The 17,987-nt window shown below is 34.7% G+C and overlaps 1 long non-coding RNA gene across 1 annotated transcript; it reads right to left on the bottom strand.

The window, feature by feature from the left end:
• Positions 1 to 1,688: 1,688 nt before the first annotated feature.
• On the bottom strand, positions 1,689 to 17,558 carry LOC129224711 (uncharacterized). Its single transcript, XR_008580711.1, has 4 exons — positions 17,463 to 17,558; positions 15,714 to 15,863; positions 12,491 to 12,595; positions 1,689 to 1,778 (listed from the first exon to the last, which is right to left on the bottom strand). It is a non-coding gene; the product is annotated as an uncharacterized LOC129224711 (long non-coding RNA).
• Positions 17,559 to 17,987: the final 429 nt, after the last annotated feature.

Genomic DNA, 17,987 nt, shown 5'->3' with positions numbered 1-17,987 from the left:
AGAATTTTAAATAAAAAAGTCTGCAAAACAGTTGCCAAACAAGAAAAATAGTAACTGGTTAAATGAAGGAACCAATTATGTGAGTAATGGTCTAGTAGATGGATTATTTTCCTAGGTAAAGGATACTGCCTGCAGGGCCAGATTTAAGGGAGGGCAGGCGGGGCTACTGCCCCGGGACCTCCACAAGAAAAGGGCCCCCACAATAAAATTTTTACAAAATATCCTAACTTTCAAGGGTTGAAAATATCGGATATATACATATATATCAAAATATTCGGATATATATATCAAAGTATCTAATATTTTCGAAAATATGATGATCTTTTGGAACCCTGATTAGGGGCTTCCACTCCTTCATTACCCCAGGGCCTCCACATTTCCAAATCCGGCCCTGACTGCCTGAATAGATTTTGAAAACTTTTGCAACTGAAGTTCTTTTAAAGACTTACAGCCAATGAGAGCCCCTTTTAAAACTTAAATAAAAAATATGACTCCGACAAAAGTCAAAGTTTTTTTATAAACCTTTTATTGGTGAGTAAGAGTATATTATGCATTTTGTCAACAGGTCATTATATATATTTTGGTATGCAATAAATCTACTTCATAATACATACTTTTTTTTTTTTTTCAAAAATTTGTATGGGCTTTCACATTTTTCAAAAAAAGTTCTAAATCTTTTTTTGAATGATCCTAATTTCCTCAATCAGTAAATAGGCATATATTATTAATTTTCAATTAGGATAACATGGTGGGTCACAATTAATGAAGATATGTTTCACTAGAACTTTCAGTTCAGAGACTTTCGTAAATATGCAATCTATTTTTGCGGAATTTCTCTTCATTCATAAGCTCACATGTGTTTCTACTGAAAAAGAGATTCCTTGTGACTTTGAAAACATGCTCAAGCAAGTTTTATTGCTATTTTGGCCATCAAATAGTTCATTACAGTGTATAAACTAGGGATGCACTGATAAGCAAATTGGCCAATTAACCATTAGCTGATTAATTATAATCATAATGGCTTTTACTGCTCTCTCAGTTGAAAAAAAAATACCTGCATTAAAAACAAAAACATATTACACAATAACATTTTTGCTCAATTAAAGGGTGTAATTTTTAAAGCAAATTGTAAAATGTTGTAGTTATGTGTATAAAAAGAGAGTACAATAACTGAAAAACTTTTTTTTTTGCTTGAATAGGAGTATTCTGTCAAAAGTTTGAGAGGAAGCGAGGGGAACTGAGTCAGGCTGCATATAACCACCTACTATGGTTCTTAAACAATAAAAAAAAATATTTACTTATGTATAATAAATTCACCCATAGTTTCTTGTTCTAGGCATACTTAATATATTATTTTATTCAAAAAATAATTTTCCTGCCCATTAAAATCGGCAGTATGACTAATTACCAACGAATTGGTGCATTCCTAGAATAAACTCTCGTCAGTAAAAAGTTTGGGGAATTTTTAGCTACTTACTAGTACACAACTTTCAGAAAAGGTAAGTTACAAAATTATAAGGTACCAATTTCAGGAATTTTGCTATACTTACGAATGCATCACTTTTAACTGCATCAAATCATTAATGCTTGACAGACACAAAACAAATTCATGTTCTGCAGCATTAATATCGCCAATTGCAGCTGCAATTGGCTGAGAGCTTTCTTGGACATCACATTCATCTCCAACTTTTCCTGTAGCAACTTCGCTTCTCTTTTCAGCTTTTTGCCGTCTTTTTAAGCTTGGCCAAAAGATTCAAAATCTCTTGCAGAACTATAAACTAATTGAAAGGAAAATAAATTCTTTTTAAAAAGGCATCAAGTTATAATAAAAATACAGTCGGATCCCGATTTATGCGAGGGATGCGTTCCAAGACCCCTCGCACAAGTCGAAATTTCACGTTGTGGAACAACGCATGTTTAGAAATTTTTTGTCAGCATACCTAATTACTTCAGACAAGTGTTAACGCCCCTTAAATCGTCTAAAAACATTTCTTAACTATATATTACACCGTATCTGTTATAAAGAAATGATTTTTTTCCGCATTTTAGCGTTAAATAACTAAGCATTAAAGTGTTACAATTTAACATAAATTACTACTACAAAGCACAAAATCAATGAACAATAAGAGACATGAATTAAAACAGTACGGTACTTACATTAAGTACCGTACAAACCATACTGCATCTTTGTATGGTACTTACATTAAGTACCGTACAAACCATACTGCATCTTTGTAAACCATCTTTTGTCGGATGTCTTTTCATCCATAAGCTCATTATTTTTTGCATTGAAAAAGGCATTCCCTGTAACGCCGAAAAACGTGTCTGCTGCAATTTGCAAACTGGTGCTTCTTCTAATGTTGTTTTGTCTTACCATACTGCATTATATTAGCACTGAACAGTAGATATCGTAAACGTAATTATAATTTTTAAAAGGATGAAGATGATGGTTTATGAAAGTGTGGGAGCACCCCTCTTTCTGGCCTCTTTAAGTCACAATGAAAGAGCAGTTTCTATTCTTATGATTGTATTTTGCTCAGACATTACTCTGCGAGTTTCAGTATCAAAACTAAGTTCTGAACTTTTACGGATTTCCTTTTCTTGAATTTTAATTGCACGTATCAAAGATACACTCATACCTGATTGCTGTACTACTTTGAATCCACTTATTAATTGTTTAAGCATATTGAGAATCTTGACATTTTCTTTAATGGTCAGAAGCTTTCTCATTTTCTTTCCGTTTTCACCAACTTTAGATGAAAAAGCGCGTTTGGGAGCCATTCTATCTTATCAACGTTCATATGTAGAATGAAAAAAAACCCATTAAGAATCGGAGCGGTTATTTGCAGGCCTGGATTTACTTACAAGCTAAGCAAGCTATAGCTTAGGGCCTCCAACTACCGGAAATTTGTATGATTCGTTTCAAAAATAAAGTACTTGAAAAATAAATTTTATTTTCTAGTACTTGAAAACTTTGAAAAGTTGGAAAAGTGGAGCTACAAACAAAAAATGGGAGGGAGTCAGTGGCGGATTGGTTGAAAAAATCGGCCCTGGCATCAGGAGATGTAGCGGCCCCCTAGCTCTTATAGATAAATTTTACCTAACGATTGGAATATCACTTAAATATAAGGAAATTATTCCTAACAATTAAATATGTTTTATTTAAACGAATTTTAACAGATAGGAACACTTCTGCGCTTTAATGGTGAACACATTGATACAGTATTAGCTAAACCTTATTCTGGGGGAAATTTGTGATTGTAATTTCCCATTTAAGTATTTTTATAATGCCCGGAACTTGATTGAATGTTTCCATAATGATAACACTGCTTGTTCAGTGTGTCCTTTTCTGCAGTCATAACAAGTAACTTAATTTTCCTATTTTATGAAACTGATCTAGCGATGTTCATGGGTGAAAGATTAGGGCCGTCTTTTTAGAACGTGATGGTTCCCTCGACACAAACACACATTACTGGGCCCTGTCATAAACATTCCCTTTTTTATACTACCATACCCTGACGACCCCCAGACTCGATACGAGGTCAAAAACCTGGTGGGAGGGGTCGGGTACGAGTCTTACAGCCCCTTAATTTTTTTATTCAAACCCATGTATCAATACAAAGAGAGAAAGTGGACTTAACTTTCTGGCTTCTGGGAGTCATTAAAGTATTAGCAATATAAACTTAATGGAAAGATTAACTTTGAGTCTGAAATAGGGTGTCCAGGGGGCCTTTTCCCCGGAAAATTTTCGAAATTGTAGTCTTAAAAATTCGATTTTAGGCCATATTTAGCGATGTTAGGGGAGCGTAGTTTCAGAGTTTCTCCTGCTGCAATTTTTCGGAAGTGGAAATCCAAAAACAGAATTTTAAATTATCTCCGAGTATATACTATAAAGAGCGGTTCCGGGAGCTCTCCTCTGAAATTTTTAAAAATATATTAGCTCTGAAAACGCAGTTTTAGAAGATCTTTGGTGATTTTAAGTCGAGATAGATTCCGAGGCCATCCACCAGAAAATTTTCAAATTGAAGTCTTAAAAGCTATTTTTGGTAAACACAGGCGGATTTACGGGGGTACGCCGTGGGGTAAATTTTCTCCAAACAACCTTTAAAAAGGAAAACTTTAAAAAATATTTTCCAAATTTTAGCCCAACCCGAATAAACACCAGAGAGAAACCAGCACTGACAGATTCTAGTATATTTTTCTTACTGTCTGACTGTTGATTAAAGTCAGCAGTAAAATACTGACCTTACAAAAAGAGCCGTCACATTCATATTTCCGATCTAGAGAAAATTAGCTCTCGTTAAAAAAAAAATGAATGTATAGTGCAAATAAAAGAAATTAAAAACCAAAAAAAAAAAAAAATTGATTGCACGAACTAATAATTTACAAAAATCGCACTCACAGAAACGATACCGTTACGAAATTTGCGATCTTTTACGATCGAGACGAAACTTTACGAAACTTTTTTTTATACAAAAATATAAACTTCACATTTTTTTTCTGGTCGTGAATGTTTTATTACATTTCATTTTCCCACTTTTTAAAAGAATTATTTTCAAAAATTGAACGCGGTAAAACTTTTCCTTTTTTTTCGTGGTAAGTAGGAGGTAAACTTAAAAGCGATTTTTTAATTTTTTTTTACAATTTTTTTCTTCTAGGAGGAAGAAAAAAATCTTTTTTATGAATTTTAGTTACACTTACTAAAATAGTCGCTGTATTTTACAAATGATTGTAAAATACTCGCTTTTGTCATCAAAATAGTCGCGTTTGCCCTCAAAATAGCAGCTTTAGTCGACATTTGCAGTGCTGTATCCCCCTCCTCGTCCCCTGTATTGCAATGGCGTAGCTACAGTTTCTGTTGCCCGGGGCGGTTCTTCTATTTGCCACCTTTTCATTGAGACGTATCTAATATTTAAAGCATTGAAAATTATCGCTCAAAATAGAAAACTTCATTTAAGGTAGCAAAAGGAAACTAATTTAATCCGTATTCTTCCTACAAAAATGAAGGGGGCGGGGTCAGGCGCCTATCTCGGAGAAATATTCTGAACTTACATCAAAAATTGCAGTTAAAGTAACTTTTGGGGGAATGGGGTTCTCTACAGAATCTTTATCAAAACTGAAGTCAGTTTAAACCTTTGAGGACGATAGAGAATCAGCTTTTATTCCATAACAAAGTTCAATAATGTTTTCCCTGCATTAATTCAGCATTGGCAAAGAAACAACTTTTACAGAAATATATTTGATACTTATATACAGAAACAGATGTTATATTTCCAGAAATATATTTCATATTACATATTTGAATATTTTCCGAAATTTGAGTTTTAAAAATACAACTTAAGTGTTGAATTACAATTTAAGGACTTACAATTTTAAGACATTAAGAATGAGGAAGATTCAAGGGCTCACGACGGAAATATTACATCTTTGAACACGGAAATGATCGTTCAGTCCAAAACCTTACATTTCAAAGGGTTTTTTTTTCTCCTTTGCCTCCAGTATTAGATTTAAAGTATGATTCCCTTATTTAATTTTTTTTTCACACCAAAAGTGCTGAATCGCCGGCCCGGGCGGACCATACCCTCTCCTCCCCTCCCTAGCTACGCCACTGCTTTTTTGTTGCACCCTCAGAATTCACAGCCTAAATCCACCTATGTTGGTAAAGACTAGGGCACCAGCAGTTACTCGAAAGTTAAGTTCCAAAAACGAAATTTTTGCTGACCTTCAGTGATGTTAGGAAAAGGAATTTTCCGGAGGCTCACCCCGGAAAATTTTTGAAATTGAAGCACTAAAAACGAGATTTAAAACGTTCTTCATTGATGATGCCGAGAGAGAGGAGGGGACGAGGCACTTTCCCAGAAAATTTTTGAAACTGTTAAGTTAAAAACCCAGTTTTAGACCATCTTTGGAAAAGTTAAAAAAATGGGAGAGGTTCGAGTGCTTTCCTACAGCAAATTTTCGAAACTGAAATTCCATGTTATGGCGGGAGTGGGTTCGGCTGTTCTCTTATGAAATTATTCAAAATTGAAGCCCAAAAATTTAAATTTTACACGATCTTCGATGATATTAGGAGGGGGGAGGTTCTGGGGACTACCGGAATTCTTCCGACATTGGTTTTTATCAACTTATTTTCTTTTTAAACTGAGGGGCCCGAAGCCGTGAGTTTGTACAGCGTACAGAATACTTTATGTTTTGTCAAAAAATGTTTGAAACTCACATTTCGGCGACATTTGGCCTATAATTTGATAATCTTAATAATGTAGAGCCTTTCAAGCTCCTCAATGGAATTTTACAATTGCATTTTTTTAAATAATTTTTCCGAAAAAAATATTGTGTCACTTTTATTCCAATTGTTATAAACAGAGTTGCCGAGAGAAAAAAGGGAAAAAATGACATAGGTCAATGTTTTTCACAGGGCCCCTTCTACGCCTTTCACCATTAGGATATTTTACCCTCTGCACGAGTTCAGTTAAGAGCCGGACCCCTATTCTCCAACTAAGCTGACATGACCTCACGTCGGCCCTTGTTGTAAGCTGCATTTTAGAGCAATTTGAATGGTCATTTATAAATAAAAGCGTCAAAGAAACCAAAAGTATTTTAACTTTTTACGACCGCTAAGGTTTCCCTGCTTTTTTTAAAAAAAATGTATTCATTTATTTTTTATTACACCACTAAAAATATATTGGCAGCCCAGGGCCCGAACAACTAAAAGTAAGGCTCTAGGTCCACATTAATTTGGAGGCCCCCTTATGCTGTGATTGATTTACATTTTTAAAGCACGAAAGCACTTTTAGAGGTCTCTTTGTATAATCACACAACTATGTATAAATCACTTATGTGCGTTTATGAATCCCCTTTGGGCCCCCTCATAATCGTAATCAAGGAAATTCCTTACTGGAAGAATGATTAAAAATTCCCCTTTAAAAAAGTTTTTTTCCAATTAATAAGTCACATATTTTTTGAAATACATGTATTTTTCATATCGTTGCAATACTATGAATAATTCTTTGAAAAATGTGGAGCCCCTTAGGAACATGGGGCCCCAGTTCTAGGCCTAGTCAGCCTGTGTGGTAATCAGGCCCTGGGCAGCCCCATTTCAGAAATTCCCCCTCCCCCCCCCCTCTTGGTAACGTCCTGCCTCCCTCCACCCGCAAGCTTTAATCCATGCGTAAAGAGGAGCTGAGGCTGTATTTTGCGAATTTGCGTTATTCTAAACACATCCGCGCAAAATTTACATTTTGCTGTTAGTAGACAGGCCCGAAATATGCTGTTAGTTGATCGGCCCAAAGCATGACCGGCCCACCGGGCAAATGCCCGGTTGCCCGCCGGCTGTATCCGCCACTGGAGGGAGTATGGAGAAGGAATGCCAATATATGTCAAATTCAGCTCCTTGCTTTATCCTGCACAAAAAATGTAAAAACCATGGTTCTTATGTTTCTGAAACATATTAAATATTTTTGCTATTATCTTGCTATTTATATAACTCCGAATGCAGAATTTTGGAAATTCTTTTGGTGTTGCTTGCTTTTATCTTACTTCTGCATATTGTCAATCTGTTTAGCCCAAAAATAAAATTACACTCTACTTCTATTCCTCTTTGTTTTCTGTCCCACTTGCAACTGAAGAGAAGTTGTTGTAATGAGAAATCTATAGTTTTTCTTTTACATTTAAAATAGCTGTTTCTTACAAAGTTAGAACAGGAGTTTAAAAATTTAGGATCAAGTGCTAAAATATCAGACAGAAAAGTACAAATGAAGTGAGTTAAAGAATTTTAATTGTTTTAGAGTACTTGAAAATAATTAGTAAGTCTTTGAAAATCCGAAGCAAAGTTGGGCTCCAATTTTATTTCTTATCAAGTGCATACATTAGGAATTGTTCAAATAGGCAGTATGTTACTGTCTTGTTACCTATTTTCTAAATCTGTACACCATATGTTTTAAAGCATTTTTTACAATTGATCATTTTATACTTAACTCGTTGTATTTGTTGGTGGGTTGGAATGATAATTAAAAACTAACTGTATCGAAAGCCAATGTATTGTCTTTTCTCTTCCCACACTCTTTTTCTCTGTCAACTTCTGTCATTGATTCGTCAAATCAAAAACAATTTCTACAGTACATTATCTTAATTTGCGTATTATCTTAATTAAAGTATATAACTTTAAAAAAGTTTTGTTTGCCTATTTCTGTCCTGATATTTTTGTAGTTCCAACTACATCTTATAAGGCTTCAAAATGCAGAACTTAATATCTATTTTTCAAACTTTCCTCCAGGAGAGAAACACCCGCACCCCCTACAATTGGGGATATTCTATACTCAACTTAAAGAGGAGTCCTGGGTCTCCAGCTCTTGAAATCATTCCCCCTCTTAAGGCCAATCCCAAAAGGACACCAGGGAAAAGCAATCAAAAAAGCAAAAGTATTGCTGTATGTAGCAGATGAAAGAGATAAACATAGTAAAGGAGAAAAAAAATTAAAAAATTGTATCTTACACCACTGAGAGAAACATTGTCCAAACTACAACAGGTGGCCCCATACCTGAAACAGCTTAGGGTCCCGCTAAGTCTAAATCCGGCCCAGGTTATTTGTATAAACTAAAGCAAAGCATTGCTTAGGTTTAGACTAATACAGTGTGTGAACTTCTGATTTCAATGATGTTTAAGGGATGAAAGTCCATTCACAAAACCAATATTTAGTGTCAACGAAGCCTACGCAGCTCCTTTCAAAAAAATTTCATGTTGCAGGCAAGCAATTTGCGTCAGCAATAAAAAAATTCATTACTTTGGAAAAAACTCGCCTTATAGTCATTTTGCGAAAGTCGGATGGCGTTGTTGCGGGATCCGACTGTATATATGTGTTGCAATCAGGGTTGGGTTTTGGACTGTCCAAAACTGGTTTAGGACAGGACAAGTGGTTTTTACGGTCCAAAACTGTTTAAAACTGTCCGAAAGTGTCTTACTGCCCAAAAGTATGCTAAAACTAAAGTTTAATCTAATCAATTTGTATTTACTGCAATATTCGTGATGCATAAATGTAAATATTAATTAGTTTTAATTAATGAGTATTTGATAATATTTTTCTTCAAAATGTTCACTTACGAAATATTTCACGTAAAAAAAATTTGCAAATAACGCTTTACATAAAAACTTTCTTATGTAACAGTTAGTAGAATAATGAAAGGAAATTCACAACAGTATCAAGATAACTAATTTTAGTTCCATTAAAACTCGAAAGAATGTTACTAAATGTGTGAAGTAAAGTGTACAAAGAAAAATCTGATTTTTACTTTCTTCTATATCTAATATATAGAAGAAAGTATTGGATTCGTGCAAATTTTCGAATTTCGAATTTTGACGGATTCGAACGTTTTGAGGTGTGCTGAGTCCATTTCGACCATTTTTGGAAAATGTGTGTGACCAGTTTTTTGTGGCCGCTCTACAACAAAAATTACCGCATGAAATCGAACGAAATTTAGTACACATATGTGCCCCTTGTGAACTTGTGCCCATTAGTTTTTGGCGCGAATTCCTCCAAGGGGGGTGGAACAATGGGACGTTTTTCGAGTTACGCGTGCTTGCTATTCCTCAGGAAGTAACTGGCGGAATCAAACAAAATTTGGTCCATATGTTGGTATTAACAGGAACAGGTGCTGATTCAATTTTGGTGTCAATAACTCAAACGGGGGTTGAGCTATAGAACGTTTTTTGTCGTCGATTGTGACTGCTGTATTTCAAGAAATAATGAACGGAATGAAAGAAAAATTTATCGGCAAGTAGCCCTTAGTGGGTATAAGAACTGATTCTATTTTTGTGTCAACAGCTAAAAAGGGGGGTAGCGCAATCAACCATTCTTTTTTTCCATTTTGAGTGCCCTATCTCAAGAAGTAATGCTACGTTCTGGTTGAAATTTGGAATATATGTGAATCCATATGTAAACAGGCTTTGGTTCAATTTTGATGCCGATCGCTCCAAGAGGTGTTGATTTTTTTTTTTTTTTTTTGCGAATAAAAATATTTTTATTAATGCAACAATAAGAAAGATAAATCGTAATAGATTGTCGTCCAGGGGCGGATCTAGAGGGGGGCCATGGGGGCCATGGCCCCTCCCAAAGCCTTGTGGTTGTAGGAATTTTTTTAAGGAAAAAAAAAGATAAAAATATTATGAGAAGATAACAAAATTTAACACATGTATTTTACTGAAAAAGAATTATAGGCCATAATTGGGAGATAAATTATATCCCTATCCTCAAAACAAAACTTTTATTCCCAAAATTTTTCTCCATCTTTTACATCATTTCTTGATTCACACTACATACACTTGGACGATCTCTAAATGCTGCGGTTCTCAGAGTATACCTATTGTTCACAAGACCAAAGAGAGCCAACATTTTCATTTTTATGGCTTTAATTTCGAAACTAGGAGGAGAACCCCCTTTTCCCATGCCCTTTCACAAATGCCTTGACCTGTAGGAAAAAATTGCATTTTCAGTCTTTTTTATTTGGAAAAAAATGTCAACGCAAACTGGCTTATCCAGCTCTTATCACTTAACTTGCTTAAAAGCAACTTAAATGAATTTTTTTGGGACTTCAATTACAAACGGGTTTTGTAGGGGTCCCTCCCTCCCTAGTTTATATCGTGATGATAGCTTTAAAAGGAGGTTTTTTGGAGGAGCTCACGAATCTTCCATCCCTTTCTAAAATATGTACGAATATAGTTAAAAATCGAATTTTTAGAGCCTCAAAGGCAAAATGTTTCCAGGAAGGAAGGATTCTAAGCACCTTCACACTTCCTTTAATGTAAGCAAACATTACGTAAAGGTACATTTTTAGGCTGGACAGCTGAAGAGCTAGAAGAGCACCCCTCCTCTTCTAACTTCTCAATGTACAATGACAGAATATTTTGGTTTGTAAGCTTTATTTTCAAAAAGTATTTTGGGGACAGCGCTCGAAACCTGACCTTTCTCCGTATATCGTCAAAAATAGACAAAATGCGTTTTTATTTCCCTAATTTTCAAAAATTACTTCGAAATTTAAATCTTGAAACATTTTCGAGGGAGATTCCTAAATCCACCCCCTCACCTAATGTCTCGATACCCCGAAAATAGAGTTTTTAAAACTTCATTTTTATAAAATTTCTGAGGAGTTATCAGGGCCTAATTTCCTAATAGGCAGAGTAGGCAGCTGCTCAGGGCGGCAAACTTTTCAGGGACAGCAAATTTGCTATTATAATACACATTTTTTGAATGAAATTGTTATTCTTGAAAGTAAAATATTAGCATTCTTTCATTTTCCACAGAGACAATTTTTTCTTGCAATTTAATAATGATTACTTTCACACATCTTATGAAAGTCAAATGTTTTTCAATCATGGTATTTGGCGAATAAAAAATTTTTTGGTAGATCACTGTGATCATTTCATCGGGGCACCTCAGAATGTGAAGCGCCATCAGTTCTTCATAAGTTTGACAGTTTTAATCTGGGGAACGCTTTTTTTTTTTTTTTTGAGTTTTTGAGTCAAGGATATTTTGTTTCTTTTAGGGGGGGGGAGGGGGCGGCAGATTTCAAATTTGCCTAGGGATGGCATGGAGCTAAATTTGGCCCTGGGGAGTACAAAAATTTCGGATGGCCCCTCCCAAAACAATCGGCTGGATCCGCCACTGTTGTCGTCTGCGTATTTCTCGTGATTTTAATTGTATGGAAATGATCAGAAATATTATCTCAATGATTTAAAATTTTTAACTGTTGCCATCTTATGTTTGTTAACAAATAAAATATTTGTAATTAATTCAAGCAAGGCTTTTAAAATAACTTTCAATTTTCGCTCTTTGCTTTGCTTTTGCAATAATTCAGACATTGGGTAGTCGTCAAGTTTTTGCATGTGTAATTTTGTTTTTGTTGGGAATATTGCTTCCTCGTCAAGCATGGGGAGGGATCAGAAAAAAAAAGAAAGAAAAGAAAAATATAGAAGAAAGTTTCGTGATGGCCACAACATACTAGTTTAAAATAGTTTTTGCACTTAAGTTTTATATGAAGTTTTAATGAAAATTCTTTTTTCAATCACACATTAACGAACAAGACATTGATCATTAAATATATGCACTCGAGTGGCCCTTAGCTATAGGACATTTTTCAGAAGTTAAAATTGCATTGATACCCACCCTCTTATTTTGTTCCAATGGACAAAAGAACAGCCTGTGCAAAATTTCCCTTCAATTGGACAATTTCTAGGGGCACCTCAAATGCCTTGTTTTTGATACTTTCTCACAAGATACAGTTTCACTAAAAATGCAGTTTTGGACAGAATGGTAAAAACCATGGTATTTACCGTAGTGTCAAAAACCTCGTCAACCTTGGTGACAATGTTATTAAAGTAAGTAGTAGATTTTAACTTTCAGCTCAAAAGTCAGGACTTAGTAAAAAGGTCAATTGGACCAGAATTGAATTAGAAAAAAAAAAGCTGTTTTCAATGTTAAGGCAATAAAAACTACACTTACACCTTTCTTGAGTGTGAGACCTCTTTACAAGTATTCACAGCAGTAGATTCCTCTAGTAGAGATATCTGACTGTCGCAGGAAATTACAAGAACCAGTTTTATTTTTCTACAATTAAAGTAAAGAGTGAATATTTAATTTAAATACAATTATAGATATAAATATGTTAGTAAGGAAATAAATCTGGCATACACTTACAGTGACAGAATTTATTCTTAAATTGTTTCGTGGTAGCACATTGTTTAAATTATCTCCTTCAGACCCAAGCAAAGAATGAAAGCTTAATATTTTGTACAATGAACTTGAATAATTGTTTTGATTACTACAAAGTAGAAAAGAGTAATGTTTTTTTTTTCTATTTGAGGGTGGGCTTAGGGGGGATGTATCACATGTGATATAGTAAGAACCAGACACTACAATCAGGAGTGTTTTATTTCTGAATAAGATTTGACTAGTTTGTTTAGTTATAGTGCTAACGACACAATATATGCACAGCATAAATACTAGATGAAAATAAGCTTTATTTTTATGTTGTGGTAACGTTACACGATTCTTTTTACTTTCATGAAATGGCTTAGAACAACTTCTTTTTGCAATGAGACAAGTCAAGGAAAAAAAAAAAAAAACTTGCAGTCTCTACAATGGGTATAGTACTTTGTCAATCATCTGCAACTGAATGAGCTCTAATTAGAATCATAGTGACTAATGAAATCTAAAATTTCGACCAGTATTAAAATTTTACTGAGTAAAAAATGGAAATTAAAGAAAAGGGTATAACAACATATATAGCAAACAATTCCAGTAAAAAATTAAAATGAATTGAAGGATTCGGAGGGGAGGGGGTTGGTTTTACTAACCTTAATTGCTTACATCAATACACCTCTCCCCCCCCCCCCAAAAAAAAACTGAAACTGACATAAAAGTTTTTTCCAATAGCCATCAAGTCCCATTGCGTCATAAATATACAAATAAATTGTACAAGGTACTGTGTGGTAATATTTCAGAGAAAAATTTTTTCTTTGGCTTTAAATTGTGCAGAGTACATATGAAAAGGAGGTCCCCCCCTCAAACATGTTTCTCTCAACTACAGCATTGATTACACTTAAAAAATTTATTTTTCTAGTGCTTACTAAATAATTTTATTCTTGAAATCTTCATAACCTTTATCCTTGCACTATAAATAACTCAACGAAATACATATTTGACCTTTGATACAGCATACAAATTTAGCATAGTGAGTATTAGAAATAATAACCACACATTGATATTCATCGAAATAATTTGAACGAATGTAATTGTAGAACTAATACTTCTTAATTCCTTACTTCTGAAATGCTTACTAATTTGGAGCAAGGACCCATTGAGATTAAATCTCTCATCCCTCTTATATGATAAAGATCTGTTAAGAAAACAATTAAGCCATGGTTGTCAGCTTTGGTACTAAAAATGCCAGTGTTTAAACCGAAATTACTAATATACACCAGCAGGCTGAATTTGCAAAACTTGTAACTGAATAATTACTAAATTCCGCATCTAATGTAAACTCCGTCCAAGTAGCAAGTTTCCAGACTTTACCGCTCAGTGGATTTCCAGTTTTGGTTTCAAGAATGAGCGGGGGGGGGGGGGGGGGGGGGCTCTGGTCACAAGTCAGAAGTTTCACCAATCAGGCCACCACAGTCCCTAAATAACAGGTTGATGGCATCCCTCCCTCCTGCAGAAACAACTTAAGAATTCAATTCATCCCTCTCCCCCAAGGTAATCGCAAACCCTCTCAAATGTTACAGATTATTCATTTAGAAAGAGACTGATCTCGCACTCAAAAATAAGACAAAACAACCCTCTCAAAAAACTGCCCCTTTAAATTTTAGTGGTGCTGTTTGTGCTATAGACCCCCCTTCCTCTTTTTAGTGGGCACCCCTATCGAAGTCAACTCAATTTTGAAAAACTTGAGTTTTAATTACTCAAAAACGCAGTTTAAACATTTCAAGATCTCAATTTGAAACATTGTGAGATATAAATTCAAAATACCCCAGCAGTCAATCACTCGAGTTCCCGATTTCAAAAGTTCTGTCATGAATCACTCGAGTTCTCGTTTTCAAAAAGTCTCGATTATCAGAAGTACTTGATTCCCGAGATCTTGATTATACCCATCACTAGTCTTTATGGTTAACTTAACAAAAGAGCTTGATAGGCCGCAAGCAGCCTATCAGCTACTGATCCGGTACTGCTGCTTTAGTCACCTGCAAGATTTTGAATGCATACAATGATGATTAAAAATTTTTCAGCAGAAATTATAATTGACTGGCAAGGCCGCTTAAAAAACTTGTCGCTTTATGCTAAAATTATTGCTAATTCATTCGAAAAACATTCAGCATAACATGTATAATTGCTTTAATTCCTTTTCTGCAATGGAAATTGGATAATTTCTCATGCTCCTTCTTTATGAGGTTTTTTTTTTTGGGACCCTCTTTTAAAACAAGCCTGGTTTTTCATAACCCCTTTGAATAACACCACTCCCTAGCACCAACAAATGACCACTTCTTTATACACATACATTTTCCAGATGTGCTAACTGAAATAGTTTGTCAAATGGTTAGTATCATAAAAAAATTAAGATTAAGTCAGTAAACATGATAGTAAGATCATGGGTTATCAGTCAATGGTAACTGTAGGTTATTGCCATGCATGGATCCAGATGATTACCTTTCAATAAATTTCAAAACCTCCGCCCTTTAACATCACCGATAATTGTCACAAATTAAGTTTCTTTTGCTTTATTTCTTTTTGTTGGGAGTGGATTGGGACGTCCTGAACCCTTTCCTTTAACTAAATGTCATCAAAGGTGTCCTAAAATTGCTTTTTTGAATTTCAATTTATACTTTCTGGGGGTGATCTCCTGAACTCCATAAAGTCATCTAGAATAGAGTTTTTGGAACTTTGAAAAACTACCTGTGTTCCGATTAATATTACTAAAGTGTTAAGCAACATTCTACGATTGCATTTTCAAGACAATTCTGAAAAAATTCCCATAGAGAGCCCACTTTTTCACAACATTATAGATCATCTAAAATTACATTTTTGGAACTCGAGAAACAAAAATAGGTTGAGGGACAGTTCCTGCATTTCGGCTCAAGGAGGAGCCGATCGTTCCTCCCTTGCATCCATCCTTGGTTATTATAGAACCATATCATAAAAATCGGCACTAAATAGGTAATGTAAGGCTTACTTATGGTCAAATATCTGTTCAAACAGGAGAGTATAGCACAGCAAGACTCGGGAAAGCCCTGACTATTGTGGCAATTACATAGTGAATTTCTGTTCTTTAATCCATGACTGAGGAGAGAAATCTTGAAATGTCTCTGAGACTTTGTAGTGGCTTTAAAAAAAAAAAAAAAAAAATCAGGACACAAAATTACAAAAAATCAGAACACTTAACATTTTTTAAAGAGTAGTGCACATATATACTATTGCACTCAGTAGCAAAATGAAATGTATATCATCAGATATTGCAAACAAGTTTAGTACACATGTTTTTCATTTATTATTATTATTTTTTTGCACTGGTCATTTGCATTTGTCATAAAAAGACCAATGCAAATTGTAGGGCTCACAACTGGACACTGTTACAAGTTTCTAAAAGTCCATTTTTTTTTCAAAATCAGGCCCTTGTTAGCTTTAAAATATTGGTTCCATTTCGAGTTTTACTCAGTGATTCCTCTGTCCCCTTCTATTTTTTTTTCTCAAACAAAGTATTAACAGTGGCAGATACAAGGGGAGAGTCATGGAGGCTGGAGGGTCATACCCCCTCCCCCCCCCTAAACAATCGAGAACTTTATGCATAAAATGTAGATGATTACAGTATCTTAACATTTCATTTATTATTTTTAAAAGTAAACATTTGAACTACTTCATCTCATTCCTCATGAAATCAATTTGCAATGTTTATCCCCAGTTAGGTGTCTTATTCCAGGCTGATTTGATGCTTTTTATTTACCCTCAAGCAGTTTTTGAAATTTTTCGTACCTAAAACCATAGGTTCGTTCACGGGGGTCGTCATTCTTCAGCTAACCCTCCCCCCCCAAAATAGTTTTCTGTATCAGCCCCTGAGTATCAATATGTTGTTATTAACATTACCATACTTGAAAGTTATGAATCAAATGGTGAGAGGACAGCTTGATGCAATATACCAACTGAAGTTCAAAACTATTGGTTAGGTGTAAATAATTCATTCAGCATAATTTAGTGCTTAGCAAAAGTTATTTCAACAATATAAAACAGAATCTATCGATTAATAGGCTAAAATTCAATAAGCATTGTTACATCCTCTATGCGATAATACTTTTAACCAGTCATGTTTTTTCTTTAGGGGTATATATACTCCCAGTAATCCATTACGCACAATGTGTATGCAATCATATACATAATATATCACAGTATGAAAATTTTTGAAGCTTGAGGGTAAACGCTATATGTCTAAAAAATGTTTGAGAGTATATAGCGTATATGGAGAACATTGCTTTTAACATGAAAATGTTTGTACTGATTAATCAGTTTCCAATGGCGGGTAGGTAAATCAGCAAAGCAGTGGATTACCAATTACTGCCGGAGTCTACTAATTACTGCTGGTTAACTAGGGAATTGCTAATTTTAACCTTTTGAAGTTCAGATTAAGGACCATGAAGAAATTAGGTACTTTTCCCCAGGAACAAACTGAAAACCTGTTGGGATCATCAGGATCAAAAGTTAATACTCATGACAAAATATTTTTTATCAGGATAATCAGGACAATTAAGAAGCCTGCTGTAAGCAATTCAAGTAGACAAATGGAAAGCCTCATTTTAGTGTCATTTCAGCACTAATAAAAGGAATTGAAAAAAAATAGGCTTCATTCAGAAGTTTCAAGTTTATAGACTCGTTCGTTCACAAACAAAAGAACAAATTTGACAGTAGCAGTAGGTAATCACAGAGTACAAACCTGTATCGGTTCAAACTATCATGAACTTGTCGATATTTTTATTAAAAAAGTAACATCGAATTATATATACGAATTGATACGTAGCGACAATACGACTTCCAATCTGTAAACAAACATCCGTTCGGTTTCCGCTGCCGTACAGTGACGGAGTGACGTGAAAAACCCGTCAAACAGGTCACGTGAACCAGCCGGCATCCTAGCTGTGGAGACTAGGCTGCCAGCCAGCCGGCAGCCAAGTCTCGGCCTTCCATTACCTTGCATTCAAACTCACTGTCGCTAAAACAATGTTTAAATTTTAAACACAAATTCATTATTTTAGAGTTTGACTTTGAATTTTAGAGCTTGTTGACACAAAACAGTCAAATGTCATAATGTAGATCCCAAAAATTAATTTTGAAATTTTTCACGTTCGCTCGAAGCAAATGTTTGTTTACACTTGAAATTTGAATTAGAAAACAGCGCGAACGCCCTCTGGCTTCTGGAAGAAGCGAAAAATATCGTTGTCATTCCTAAAAAAAAATGAAA

Source organism: Uloborus diversus, chromosome 6 (genome assembly GCF_026930045.1).
Source record: "Uloborus diversus isolate 005 chromosome 6, Udiv.v.3.1, whole genome shotgun sequence".
NCBI lineage: Eukaryota > Metazoa > Arthropoda > Arachnida > Araneae > Uloboridae > Uloborus > Uloborus diversus.
This window is presented reverse-complemented; position numbering and strand designations above follow the sequence as displayed.